Here is a 14,599-nt window from a genome sequence, read left to right as displayed (position 1 = left end):
TACAGCTGATAATGGATCTTATTTAGAAATCTTTGGAGTTTTCTTCAGGTTTTGCCACAAAAAGGTTGTCTGGAAGCACACATAAAGGGTGTAATTTCTAAAGGCTGGAACTCGCTTCTGACTTCATCCACTTCTGTTTCCCATTTGGGTAGATGCAGAGGAGACCAAGACAGACGCACATCATTTTCAATCCTTGATGTCAGGCAATGACTTTTACAGCTTCCAGAAAGGACTTATCCTGCTAGTGCTGTGCACTCAGATACATTTGCTGAAGACTCAAGAACAGGTAGCAGCTATCACAACTAATGCAAGTAATAATCCGGTGAGGAAAGCAATGACTGATACAGCTTCTTATTCAATGCTAAATTTACTATACACTATGTGACTGTAGCCATAAATCTTTCAAGAAGAGCTTTCCTTGTAAAGCATGCCTTTGCTTAGAGTATTTGCAACTTAAACACCCAATAGACCAATAATAATTCACTGTTACCATTTATAAAACCTTTTGAATAACTTGCATTCTCATTACTAGAAAGATCATCAGAAAGCAAAAAAAACCCCAGTACCTAGAAGCAAGATGAAATCCCTCAAGTCAGAGCGCCAGTTCACAGGATAACTTCTAAATTTTTCTATCATTTTTTTTTACTAACTCTCTCAATTTTACATCATGGCAAACAAGAAGCAGGATCACCTTCCCAACTAGATAGGCATGGTAGGATTCAGCACAAGCCACAGGTTTTGGCTAGATATGTCTATATCTCCTGAGAGCACTGAACTTTTAAAACCACGTTTTCTTTGAACAAGCACTAAATGGAAACAAACATAGTAGAGCTAAGCGGGGTTCTTAAAAGAAGCCTGCTCCATACCACTATATCCATCCATACAAGGTCCTTTCTTGTTTACTTTTAACCCAGTTCAACAAATTCCTGTGCTGCTGCCAACTCTACGCAGTCCTTCTGTCTCTCAAGGAAGCCTTTTACAAGCCTCATCTCAGCAGGCTTCCGGGCTGGCCATGTGTCTTAAGCCACACTCTCCCTTTGCCCAGGTCCCCCCAGCCTGGAGCCTCCTCTGCCCACCTCCCTCTGCAAAGCATAACCTCCCTTTCTCCAAAAGAGCTTTTCTCTTCCTTAAGTATAAAAACCCACACATGCACCCGCCCCCACAACACCAGCCCCATCTCACAGCACCACAAAACAAGGCAGTAAAAGAAATGCTGTCTATCACAGCAGGCTTCAAACAACTGAACTTCCACAGAAGTTAGCAGGATTTGGTAATGGCATTGGACAGAGAGGGATTTGACTTTAAGAAGAGGAACTCTGTGATGATCAAAAGCATGTTATTTTTAAATATATTTTTATCTTTACTTGTTCTCTATGCTTTAGACCATGCTGGACTTTGCCGCAGGCTAGATTTTCTCTTTAATTAACCAAGCTGACCTGGAATAAGTTAGACTTCTACTTAATTTCCTTCCAGCATTCTTTCTTTTTGCTGAAATTGAATACACATAAGTGCAAATACCACTGGGTACTAGCCCACAAGTCTGTATCAAAGTTAGGGTAGGCTGTACAGGATCATGAATCAGAGGGCTCAGAGGCAAACTCGCCTAGACCTTTCCCTTACTGCAGGCCCCCACAAAAGACTAAAATAGCTTTTGAGCTGAAATCATCAGATTTTGTCCAAACAAAAGTTAGACTAATTAATTTTTCTGCAACAGCTAAAGCACAAAACACCAAAGACAAAACACAAATTTAAGAAGTTGTAAACCTTTCACCATCAGCTTACCCTCTCCATCCAGGCAAGTCCTTCTCCAAAGGCTTGGCTTCAGTTCTGAAGAGCCTTCTGCACAGCAACAGAATGAGCACAGCCCTTCTCGGAGTCTGGGAATTTATACTTTCCATGATCACCAACACCTGGCTGCCCTGCTCACACCTGGATTTGATTGCCTCTCCTTCCCTCCCCTTGTTCACACCTTGCAAACTGCCTCCCCCAGCCCAGCTGGCTCCTGGATCGTCCCCTCACATGGACTCACCCACCCTACTCCCTCCTTTAAACAACACAAACAAGCAAAATAGATTATGAGGTGGTTTTTTTTTGAGTGGACAGAGAAATTTAGTGAAAACCTAGAAAAAGTATGAGCAGATTTTATCTTTTGTATATCCCCATGTTTTTGTAACAACAACTGAAAGTTTCTTCGCTTCTCTGCTCCAGCTGGGATCAATTAGTAGATTAACTGCAGTCCACAAGAAACATGTTCCACCAGATTGCTGCAACCAGACCTTTATCAAACTACTTTGGTGAAACTCAGATTTCTAACATTGATAGAAATCATCCAAAATGTTTGTCGAAAGTGTTCTCCCAGTTCCACTCTGGGGCAATGCTTCACCCTGAAAACCTCCATGTGCAATATCTTGCCAGGCTTTTTTTCCACAACTATGTTAAATGGTAACAGATAACAGAAGACACAACCTTTGCCTCCGAAGCTTTGCCCTCACTCACACTTATCCATTATCACGTGGACAGATTTGCCAGAAAATGGCAAGCCTGGGAACTCTTCTGCCCCTCTCCTCTCTCTGGAGCCTGACAAGCCAGGTGTTTTCCATCCTCAGATGTGTGCCTGGTAGGCTTCAGATCATTATGGGGTTTTCCTGACTGTGCTATTAATTGTCTTCTGAATAGAGTGGAAAAACATATTATCATTATTAAAAAAGAGACTTGATTGTAGCCACCGGACTGCCCATTCTTTGCAGTCTTCTTGTGAAGTCTTGCCTCCTGGGAGCAGACTACACAGCTGCAGTGCCCGCATCCTCAGGGTCGCTCCCTGTTGACAGGACCTGGAAGACTCCATGGTGGGGACCTCACTCAGTCAGGGTGAAGGGCGGGTGCTGCAAGCAGCTGGCCAGTATTTGCTCATTCTCCTTTAAAATTCTCTTGCTCAAGCACCTACCTGCAGACTGAAGTTACTTTAGCCAGACAAAGAATTTAGGTACTAATAGGTAGCTAAGAGGCTATTCACCATGCTTCATTTATCTTGCTAAGTGCCCTTCTGTAAAATGTGACTAAATTATGGTGTGGTATGTGATTTATTCTCATCATGCAAGTCACAGAAGTAGCACACAAATGCCAGCTGACACACTGTGGCACTGAAATAATCGATTTTGCAGTGTGATGCTTTTATGAAGGCAACTTTCCATATTCCCCAGATATATTAAAAGAGAAGGTCAGTCAAAATATCCAGTATTCTTCAAAGGCGTTGCTCAGCCAGTTTGGGGGGGGGGGCGGGTTTAGACTGCAAGTCAGCATTTTTGTCTGGTTTGTCTACGAGATAGCAAGAAAGAATGGCATTTCTTTCCTTGTCTCAAGTGTGTCCAACAAGATGGTGACTGAAGTATCTTACTCTGTTTCTAATAATGCTGTCTACTCAGTGCATTAGATAAGTATGAGAATGTGCCAGTGCAGGTTATATACCACCAGGTTTTTAATTCCTGATTTTTTCCTTATGCCTTTTATTTCCTCAGGCTTGTTGAACTATGGTTTCTTTATGAAGTGGTTCATTATTACAGCTTCTTCACTTCAACTTACAGAAATAAGTGAGCAGCGTCCCATTTGTGTCCGCAATCCTTGCATCAGGGCTATGCGTTGCAAGAATTTATTGTCCCCTCAGCTGCTGTGGGTACACTATTGCTAATTTTACCTCTTGCCCACGGCACAGGTGGCTGTCACATTTTCTCCAGAACCTTTTATATTCACCTGCCCTGCCACCAACACCAAGCAGGGTGTGGTTGCATCCAGGCAGTTAAGCAGCCAAATGCAAAAGCCACCCCTCTTCTCCCCCTGGGCAGTTACACAGCCGTGTCAGCGACCGCTCTGCAAACAGGGTGGGCCAAATGTTGTTCCTTGCTAGCCAAAGGTCTGGCAGGGCAGGTGTGGAAGAAGTGGGTAACATACTCCCCATGCAAACGGAGAAAATGTTTTCTCGTTTAGTGCAGATTCAATATGCTTTTAACCGCTTTGTAGAAGAAAATCCAGTTTCATAAAAGTTCAAGTTTAATATCAGCTGCAGGCCTTCAGGAGCTATTAGCTGACAATTCTCTAGGCTTTTGCTGTAGACTCACTTACTGAAATTATCAAATCACAGCAATATGATGGAAAACCTTTGCTGCAGCAATGAATTTGTCTCCCAATGGAGCTGGACACAGTTACTTACCTTCAGTATTTTCCTTTGTATTAGAGATTCTATCATATAAACGAAGGACCTGAGTCTCTTTTTTTATACTATTACAGAATAACTAACCACATGAGATGACCAACAATCCTTAGGACTCTTCAAAATATTAACATTTCCTAAAAAAAACCCCACACAAAACACCTAAAGAGCAAATATTCTTGTTGTATTGCCTGTGCTTTGGTATTCAAGCTCCTCAGCTGTTGTCAACTGGGTGTTTGCTGTGCTAGGAACCCCCTCTTGGTATTCTGTCACGCACTGGGGTCTTCTGAACTAAAAAATAAGTAACATGCTTCACTGTCCTGCTCCAAACTGCTATACTATCACGGGAGGCTTGCCCTTGCTAGTGGAGTATGAGCTGGAAAAGATGCTGCCACCAGAACTGCAGAAAACTAGAAAAAGTTTCTTCTTACCTAAAGAAAAAAAAAAGGCTATCACTAGAAGTGCTGACTTTATTGCTGCCTGGGGGGACCTGGCTTATCCTCTGCTGGTCTGGTGCACAAGCCTTTTTCCTGGACATTGGATCCCAGGAGAGGGATTTTTTGCTCGCTTCTCAGCAGCTGCCGAAAGCCCGCAGAGTGCCCAGCGGTGAGGCTGAAAGGCAGATGGCGATGGCTAACAGAGGGACAAGAGGCTGCTGACCTACACCCGCTGCCAATTTTACCTAAGAGCTCTCTGCCGCACAAAGTCTGATAAGGCAAGCGAGAGAGCCTCACCAAACACCGAGAGCTGAAGTTCAGAGATGACTGCAACTCTTTGAACAGCCAGGAAGATGCTCTCTTCAAAACAACAGTCACCAGGGGCATGTTTGGAGGATGCCTTGCGCTCCCCCTTTGACGATAACTTGTTATGCTGGGTGAATCTTTTCATGATTTCCTTCATGTACTCTCAATTTATTGGAGGGATCTAGCAGTGTGCTGGAGAATTTCATGGGTACCTTGACTAGCAGAAATTTGTTTTCACTCGGTCATGGTTTCTGTAACTTTGTCAAATTTTTAAAGAGCGGAGGCTTTGCTTCCACAGGGTGAGGTACTGCCTGATCTTAACCATCTTGTTGGTCCCTGGTTTATTTTTCAGGATTGATAATACGTAACATTTTTAATGAAGATGTTTATATAAAGATATATCCTTGAAAAAAAGTCTAATGCACATAATGAAAATGAAATTAAATTTATTTGAAGAAATTATTTAACTGAAATAATTCTTTACTGCCCCAAAAGTGTACACACAGGCAGATTACGTTTGTGAAGTTCTATCAAAACAAAGACAGCACATCAGTGGAAGTGGGTAAATTGTGTAGGATGAAATTAGTTCAAATACTTTTCAGTCTAAAAGCTTAAGCTAAATGTTACCCAAATTTTCCAGCTAGTCAACCTTGAGGAATTTTCCAGGCTGAAATAATGAAGTATCAAGACTATGTTTAGACAGAAGGAGTAAAAGTGTAAGTTAAGCAAGAAAAGCGAGCAGTTACTCGTTTCTATTCATCCTCCAAGATGTTAATAGTATGGTTTCCATTCTTAATTTTAGAGATGCAGTCCTTAGGAGGCTCTGCAGACTGTAAATCAAATTTCCAGTATTCTTTCTGTAGGCACTGGAACAAACGCTCTTGGCTCTTGCAGAGGGTTTATCAGCAGCGGACTAGCTGCTCTGTTTGCTGATTCGAGGAGCGCATGGTGGGCTGATGGATCTCCTGTCATGGCGGTGGGTTGGTAGCCAGGGCTTTAGGGAGACCCGAAAGCTATGAAAGTACTGATGTCTGCGCTTCAGAAAGCAGCCCTAAAATTGGAAGACGTAGCTGTGAACTGTGTGATTAGAAAATAAAACAAGTGGCTAATTGCAAAAGCTAAGGGTAGTTCAGGAAGACATGGTCTGAGGCTGTTCTCCAGCCTGGTGCCATCTGACGCTGGGACGGGCAGAACAAAATGTCCTGGACCAAACAAGCAGGCAGCGCTGCTCCGCGGCACCAGAACTGCAGCACAGCAATTTCCATATCTACAGATCCATTTTATTCTCCCTGTGGACATGCACAGAAAGTTCTCAGTGCAGTCAGTGCTGCTTTGCAGTGATTGTTCAGCATATTTGGGGTTAAGATGGCTTGATCCTGGTTACTATTTCCATACATTTTTGCAGGCTTCCTGAACAGATTCTGCTCACTGCTGTAATGCCAAGGCTTTACTGAAATCAAAACCCTCACGCAGTTTTGTACTGAGCAAGAGGTTCCCGCATGCATGAAATCCTGTATGTTAAACATGGAAGAGAATCTTCAGAAAAAGTACTGCCCGGTATGCTGCAATTTTCTGAAATATACTTTATAATAAAATGTTCTGCTTTGCAGTAGCCTCAATAAATACATATGTCTATGATACAGGGGTTTTGTTTGTTTTTTATGGGAAGAAGGGAGGTTTCTAGGACTGAAGGATGGAGAAGCTGTGAAAAGGAAAGCAAACAGAGAATCCTGCTTGTCTTCTCCCAGCACCCTCCTGCAGGTGCCCTCTTGCCAGGGTGGCACTGGGAGCAGAGCCTGAGAAGCCAACCAGTGCTCGAGCAGGGAGGGCTCGCCAGGCCTGCCACCCCTGCCCGCTTATCGCTCTGAAACGGCTGGCCGTGAACGGAGGGAGGGAGGGCTATTCGAGCCCTGCCATGTGTGCGTTTACCAGTTTGCAAGTGGAGACATAGCTCCGTGGCAGAGATAATTGGCACTGACATGTGCATGCTGAGACCAGAGCGCGGTCTCCACGAGCTCGGCATCCCCGCGCTGCTGGATCGCTCAGCAGCACGCGTTTCACCCGGATCAGCTGCAGGCACACAGCTACGCATCTATCAGATCAGTCAAAGTAGATAATACCAAGATTTATGTTTTATGGTGGATGGCACCTGATTCCACATAAAACCTGCTCGTAAAAGGTTAACTCATTAAAAAAATCAGTGTAAAATGACCCAGTCCCAGAGGCAGGCACTGGGAGTGAGGAGCCTTGTCTGCTCTTTCTAGAGCTGCTCACCAGCCCTTGAAGTGCCACCAGAGGTGGCATCCATCCTGCGTGAGCAATATCTGTCTTCAAACGAGGTAAAGCAATCTTTAAACTAGTAAGAAGAGAGCCAACAATTCCTCCTGAGCAAGTTTGAAATCGATAAGCTTGCTGGGGGGGGGGCAGATGTTTTCTGGGTTTAAGTTCCCCACCTTTTTTACACAGAGATACCATGTTCAGATTTAAATCATACCTCTTGCTTACTGCTTCTCCCCCCTCTTTAGACTAACACTGTATCTATATAGCTATCTATACAGATATATAGAAACCAGTTCCTGCAGTACAAACATGTGAGTTACAAGCATTTATTTTGGAATGTATAGAAATATGTAAATATGACTGATAACAACAACAACAAAAATCAAACTTAGTCATAAATTATAACAACTGTACTGCCAGCCACCGGCATTTAAAAGTCACGAGTCAGCCCTTACAAAAACATGAGGTATTATCTGTCAGAAAAATAATACATGTTGAGTTACTCATCTTCAGCTTTTCTGAATCTTTACAATGAATTTAAATCATATTTTGAAGCCTTTGTTCTTAATCATGAAACAGAAGCTTGCTTTTGGGGGGGCAAAAGCACCGAATTTCTCACATTGGCATCAGTCCAGGAACCAAGACTTTAAGGAAAAAAGCCCAAACAAATATAAGGTGTGAACAGTGTCAAAACTTCGAGGGTTGGCAACGCTTTGTCATGACACAGTATTTTTATGCCAAAACAACTGCGTGTGACAGGGGTAAGCTCGGCCACCATCACGTTCCGTTTCCCGCTTCTCCCATTAACTCTTTGCTGAGGCACCAGCCTGCAGTGTCAGCCCCTATCTGCAAACAGCTCTTTGTAGATAAATTTTCTAAGGAAGAAAATGCCGAAGTGCTCAGGGTCAAAATCTGCCCTTGAGCAATGTCTGCAGAGTCGTATTTACAGATGGTGCTAACTACATATCAAAGCTCCAACACCAGAGAAAGCTGAAAGTAATATGAAAAAAGAAGTCTCTTGCTAAAAGAAAACTAATGTAGAAGGGCAGAGGGAAAATTCATTAGCTGGTAGTGAAAAGAATAATGGGGTTTGGAGCTGATTCTTTAGGCTTTTTCCAACATCAGCAGCTTTAGTAAGTGGAAGTTGCAATATTTAAGGAAGAGAAATTCTACTGGGAAATGTTTCCCAGTTTTCAAATCTGCACATCAGTAGCTGCACGCGGCTGCCTCCAGGTGCATTCCCTGTCTCCTGCTATCAGGATACGGGGTTTGATCTCACCAGAGTCCCTTGAGTGTAATTAAAATTCTGAATTCCTGATCCTGCCTCAGCTCGCTAAATGCGGGTTCTGTATCTGGAGTGAGGAACACGCTCCTTAAGAAGGTCTTGGAAATCATGAAAGGGAATAAACCCACACCAGGTTATTTTATTTACTCACTCACCATTTATTGCTTGGTGAGACATCCCTGACCATCAGAAGGCAAATAGGGTTACTTTCCTTCACCTTCACTACTTTTTCTTTCTCTAGTCCTGCTACTGTACACTTGCACCAAAACCAGGACCATAAGCCGTGCCAGCTGGATGCTGCCTGCTCTGTTTTTTTTGGGCATCTTTTTGGAGTCTCAGTTCTTTGAGGTGATTGCAAAACCCTGCTTTCACTCCAAAGTTTGTAGCTTGGTAGCATCCAAATGATAGAGCATATTCAATGAGCTGAGGCTCAAAACTGAAAGTAAATAAAGGCTTGAAAATATTAGTCTAAAAATTGACTTTTTATAAATAAGTCCTAGGTAGTCTGGGTTTCATAACTTCTAACAGGTGTGTAGTTGGTAATACTACATTTTTTGGCAGAGAAAGGAGAAATGGCAAGTAAAGAAACTTGTAGCAGCCTCCACAAAGCACCAGCTAAGGTTTTCTTTACTCCTTTAAAATAAGCTAATGCAGTGAAACAAAGGCAAAAACCCCAATTTGGTCAAATAATCCCCTTGGCTGCAGCATATCTTTTTTAAGAGAATCCAATACTGTAAATAACTGGAGTAATTTCTCAGGAGATTAAAGAAAATAAGCTCACTTTCCTTCCTGAAAGAAAATAAGCTAAAATGTCATTGACAGATGGCAATCTGAGGCTCGAATACTTTATTACAGGCTGATGACACCATTTTCTCTCTCGTATTTACAAGTATAGCAGGGTACCTTTTATACTGCTGAATGGAAAGAGCCTGTTTAGCTGAGTGCTGTTGTCTGAGAAGGGGGAGAACAAGCCAAACAAGAGAAAAATACTGGCTGTAATGTCACAATAAATCTGGCATTTACAAAAATGAGACCGAGACCCCCAGCCAGGCCAGGCAGAGCCTCTCCCAACGAAATGTAATCTTCCTGCACGTATCTCTCAGCCGGTGCACTCTGTCGCTGAGCCGAGACGCAGCAGCCGGCAAAGCCCTGCAGACCCTTACCTAGCACAGCCTGCCACAATTAGGCTGGCGCATTTGGTGTTATGAGTACGTCTATCATGAGAGACAAATAAACTTCTGTTTAACAGTGACCTGAACAGCAATTGAAGCTGGGATGTGGGGACAGTAGAGAACCACGTTGACCCGTGGCACTATGGTGGCTACAGAAATTTTTTTTCAAAGATATGTTTCATTCTTTTTACTCATTTTAGCTGTGGAGACTATTATAGCTAGATTCTAGATAGAAAAACAATGAGAATGAAGGGGAGAAAATCTTGTTTTCAGCAGAGTTCCTTAAGCTAAGTAAACAAGCTCCTGTAATCCTTTTGCCCAACAGTGAGTCCTCCCTCTCCCCTACACCCAATCTTTCAAGACCTTTCATCCTAATGTGACAAGGGTCCAAGATATTCATTTTTAAGGCATTCATTAAAACAGGGAGTCAGGTTTAGGACGCACATCCCGCCAGCAGCTCCACTGAGGCTGAAGCATCTTGGGTTCATTTCCTATCAGGCACCCACCAGGGAATCCACATCAGGAGAGCCTGAGCCACCAAAGCTGGTGGGAGGGCAGGCTGCCTTCCATCCCCTGGTTGCAAAACCATTTGCTAACACAGGGACTGAAGAGGCAGGAGGCTGCAGGGCCACAGAAACATCTCTGTGATAGGTTAAGCACTGAGAAAAACTCACCTTGCTTTCCAACTTCAAAAAGAAAAAAAAAGCATTTAAAGGTATTAATAATAATTCATGTGGTAAATGAATCTTGTTGTGAACAAGCAGCAGGTCCCTGCATACATTCGATATATGTCTTGTCGTGTAAGTCAGTCAGCTCTAATCCTGTAGGAGTTCCTGCAGACAATTTCAACCATTTTGCTGTAAGGGATACGCTTGAACTAGTAAGCATGGCTTTAGACCCAACTAGTTAAGCCTCTAAGTCTCAGTTCAATCAGTGCAAAACTCCCGGCTCTGTGGGATTTTACCTCCTTGGGTTTGTTAGCATCCTGAAGTAGAGCCATCCTCGGGGTGCTGTTGCACTCACCGGCGTACCAAGGACTGCCGGCTGGAAGACGCTCACAGCTGGAGAGAATAGTGAGCAACTGAAGGCAAAAGTAGGGAGGTTATCATGTGAAAAAAGAGTTACTTCTCCTCTTAACTGACCAGATAGAAAAGGCTGGGAGGAAGAGGGCAAGACATGAAAGCCAAATCTTGGCTGATTGAAGAAGATAGCTGTATCTTTTCTAGGAGGATTTGTGAGGAAGGAAAGATGTCAGTAAAACACATTTTCATCACTGCTACTGCGCGCTGCCATTGCAATTATTTAGCAAAGAGGTGGTTTAGCCTAAACAAATACTGTACTAACTTTGGTAATAGTTCTTTTAATTTGTATAGGATTGACAGCGCACCAAGGGCTATGGGCACAATTATTTTCAAAGAATACATTCTCATTCATGAGACCATATATGGGATTTCTTTTGCTTTCATCCCAAGGATAACAGAACACAGCAGAAGCTTGACTTCATAATAGAGTTCAAGTGCCATAGCAGTATATTTACTCTCAAAGAATTATAAAAAAGCTGAAGCTAATATACTTTTCTGTGTGCATGGCACAGGCAGGCCATTTTATAGCTTTTGCAAATAAACAGACTGTTGCCTCTCTTGTCCATCAATTGAGGCAGCTTTCGTGATGATATAATGCCGTTGATTCAAATCCGATCAGCTGCTATTGCCTAATTACACAAGCAAAACAAATCCAGACTGTTTAAGGTAGAAGGGGGAATTGGGAGGGGGAACTGCCATAAAACACTGAGGGATAACTGTCATCTCTTTTCAAACATGTGGTAAAACCAAAGAGTTGTTTTCGCCTTAAACAGGAATACTGCGGCCATGATTCCACAGGCCTATTTACTTTTCTTTTCATAATGTGCCAGTCTGCATGTAATAAAACTGTCAGGCACAACTCAAGAGCAATAAATATAGGGAAAACTCTTATTTAACGGGCCAAGAATCATCTGTACAGTGTCACTATGTATTCAGAGCAGTTCTCTAGTAAAAAATCATTTTGCAAAATGACAATTTGTGTTGCATCTATTTCCATCTCTCCTCCCATTCCTGGTCACTCGATTTTCTCGGCAGGAGTACGGAGATTTCTCCATCACTGCTCTGCTGCTGCGAGCTGCTGCTAATGAAGCAGGCACTGAGGTTGCCCAGTGCACTAACACAGGCAGAAGAAAAGGAAAGGGCAGAAAGCTGTAGGGCTCTGAAAAGGCTGAGAAGAAAGCAGAATGAGAAAGTTACGCTCCATTTCACCAGCCTCAGACCAGATATGTAAACCTAAGGATCACATATATTCATAGGTAAAGAGAATGAAAAACAAACCCCCGATGCACAAGAACCTGAATATGCATCCGCTTCAGCTATACTCACAGAAATTATTTGGTGCTGTGGTCCCAGTCTGAAGGACATACAAAGGGTCTAAATTCTGGGCCTTTTATATCCCACCGTGGCGAAGGTCTGTACGCTCACACAGTTCTCAGTTCTTCAGGCTGAACACCTGAATGGACAGTCTTTAAGAAACACATGCTTCATGCAGTCCCAGATATAATAATCTCCTTGAGCTCACCAAAAGCATCACCTAAATATATGATTCTTATGTTGAACAACTTCTCTGAAAACACAGTTCACCGTTTGAAGACGCTCGTTTCAAAACTCAGATATAGAACGGTTCAAACCAACTCTCATGTAATGATTTTTCTTCAGATAGTGAAAATGCTGTGCACTGAGACTTGTGATGAAGACTCCAAGAGGTGCTGGTGACCCAATAAAGGTCACTCCAAGCCAAAAGACCTGAAGGAAGAATGGTGACCAGAAGGACGTACAAAAGAAATGAACCTAGGGTCTTAACTCAGAGTCAAGTCACCTGAAAGTAGTCTAAAATCAAGAGGCATCAACCCTGATGTCCTGCCTATATTGTATCTAGGCTAGCTATGTCCTACCACCAGAAGCTTCCCAGATAGAGGGATAGGACATTCTTTACTTCCAGTCACTTAATGAAATCTATGGCCTGTGTTAGGTAGGAGGTCAGACTCATGGATATAACAGTCCTCCTGGCATTGCTATCCAGTGTTCTTGTGCTCTGTTGTTCTCAAAATGGCTGTATATCAGCAGCCGGTTACGTGATCCCTAAGTTGCTGCGGGCAGATGGGACACGTTGATAAAGTGTTTTGTAATATCCGTTCTCCATTCTGGATATCAGACGAAAAAAGATATTTAGGATTTAACAGACATTCTCAGGGTATCTTGCACCCAGTGAGGAGACGGAAGGCAGCTGCTGGAAGGAGAGAGTACTTCTGGGTGTTTTCCCATTGGAAGAAGCTGCTGCCAGGCCTTCTACCCAGCTAACGATCTCACTGCTGACATTCCAGCTTCGAAGCTTTTTAACTCACAGAGGAACACAATGGCACAGCATACCAACAGCGCAGAACTGCACTTACACTGAACTTTGCTATCCATCTTCTCAAAATACCACTGCTGCCATAGTGGGGAGGGGTTTGCTGAAAGGACCATGAAAAAACAATTATTGGGCTTCGATCTTCTGTCATGCTCCCAATACTGCTGTATGATTTGCTCTTTTGAGCATCTACAGGAGGTTAAAACACAGTGCAGTGTCTGGCCACCCTCCTTTTGTAAAAAAGAAATGGATTCCTGAAAAATCCTGATGAGCAATATTAGATTTAACCATGACGTATGTGGGAAAAAACAGGCAGCATATAGATCTGAAAACAACCATCACCACTACTTAGTTCAGGAATCATATTTATTTAGGTACTACAATTATCAAGCGTTACAATTACTGGAGAGATTGTGTCGTATCTGTGGTCACAGACAGCCAGCTGCGTAGCTGGGCTGGAGATACTTGGCGTTTGATTCAGGACTTTTACAGCCACTTGGCAGGTCTATTTTGTTGTGGGAGCATCAGCAGTGCTATAAATAAGATATTGATTTTAATTTGTGGACAGCATATTGCTTAATCTCTGCAAACTGCCTCCTGTTCCACTGCATAAAGTCAGCAGAAGGAAATAAAAGTATCAAATATCTGCTGAATTGCACTGGGTTAAAAATCTGCCATCAGTGACATTCTGCCCTTCAAAACAAAGAGCTGGTTGCTCCATCCCGTTCTCCTAATCTGAGTTATTTCTAATGGTGACAGTCATCTCCTCCACAGAATCTCCCTAGAAAGACTGTGGGATTTAGGCGATAACTAATAAACCAAACAAATAGTTTTGACTTAACTTTGGCTCATCTTGGGACTTCTGGGGGTGGGAGGGGAGTGGGTGGGCAGCAGACAGGCTCTCCATCAGTGGTCCCTGGAGTGGGTGGGGATTTCGGAGGAACCACCTGGGTTCTGCTCAAAGGAAACTGTCAGGATGAAGATTCTTTCTGCCTTGTAGATCTTTTTTTACTCCTCTGATGCTACACAGTAGATTACTAAAACACTATGTCCTAAGTGACCAATTATCTGCCAGCATCAGACCATAACAGTCCAGAAAATGCCACAAATTCACCTCGATTCAGACACAGAATTTTAACTCGGCCACGCTCACACCTGATTTTGCTTCCCATTCGCAGTTCTGCCATTAACGGCTGGTGTCTTGAAGACATTAACCTGGGGACGCGGGGGTGGCTGGTGACAGAGCTGCGTCGCTGAGGTGCCCGCGGGACGGCTGTCCCGTGGATCTGCACGCCGCTGCCCTACCTCCGCACCCTTTGCGGCTCTCCATCCTTGCCACCGACCATGCTGCTGGCCCTGCTCCCTGCAGGAGGCAAGCTTCGCCATGGCCTGTCACTTCGTGAGTTTAAACATCACAAACCAGACACTGAACCCACCCTCTGTGGGGTCAACATGCTCAGCCGGTCGTTCTAGTTGATGCTTA

The sequence above is a fragment of the Opisthocomus hoazin genome, chromosome 18 (assembly GCF_030867145.1).
Source record: "Opisthocomus hoazin isolate bOpiHoa1 chromosome 18, bOpiHoa1.hap1, whole genome shotgun sequence".
In the NCBI taxonomy this organism is placed as follows: Eukaryota; Metazoa; Chordata; class Aves; order Opisthocomiformes; family Opisthocomidae; genus Opisthocomus; species Opisthocomus hoazin.
The sequence above is the reverse complement of the archived record's forward strand: the minus strand, read 5'-3'. Positions refer to the sequence as shown.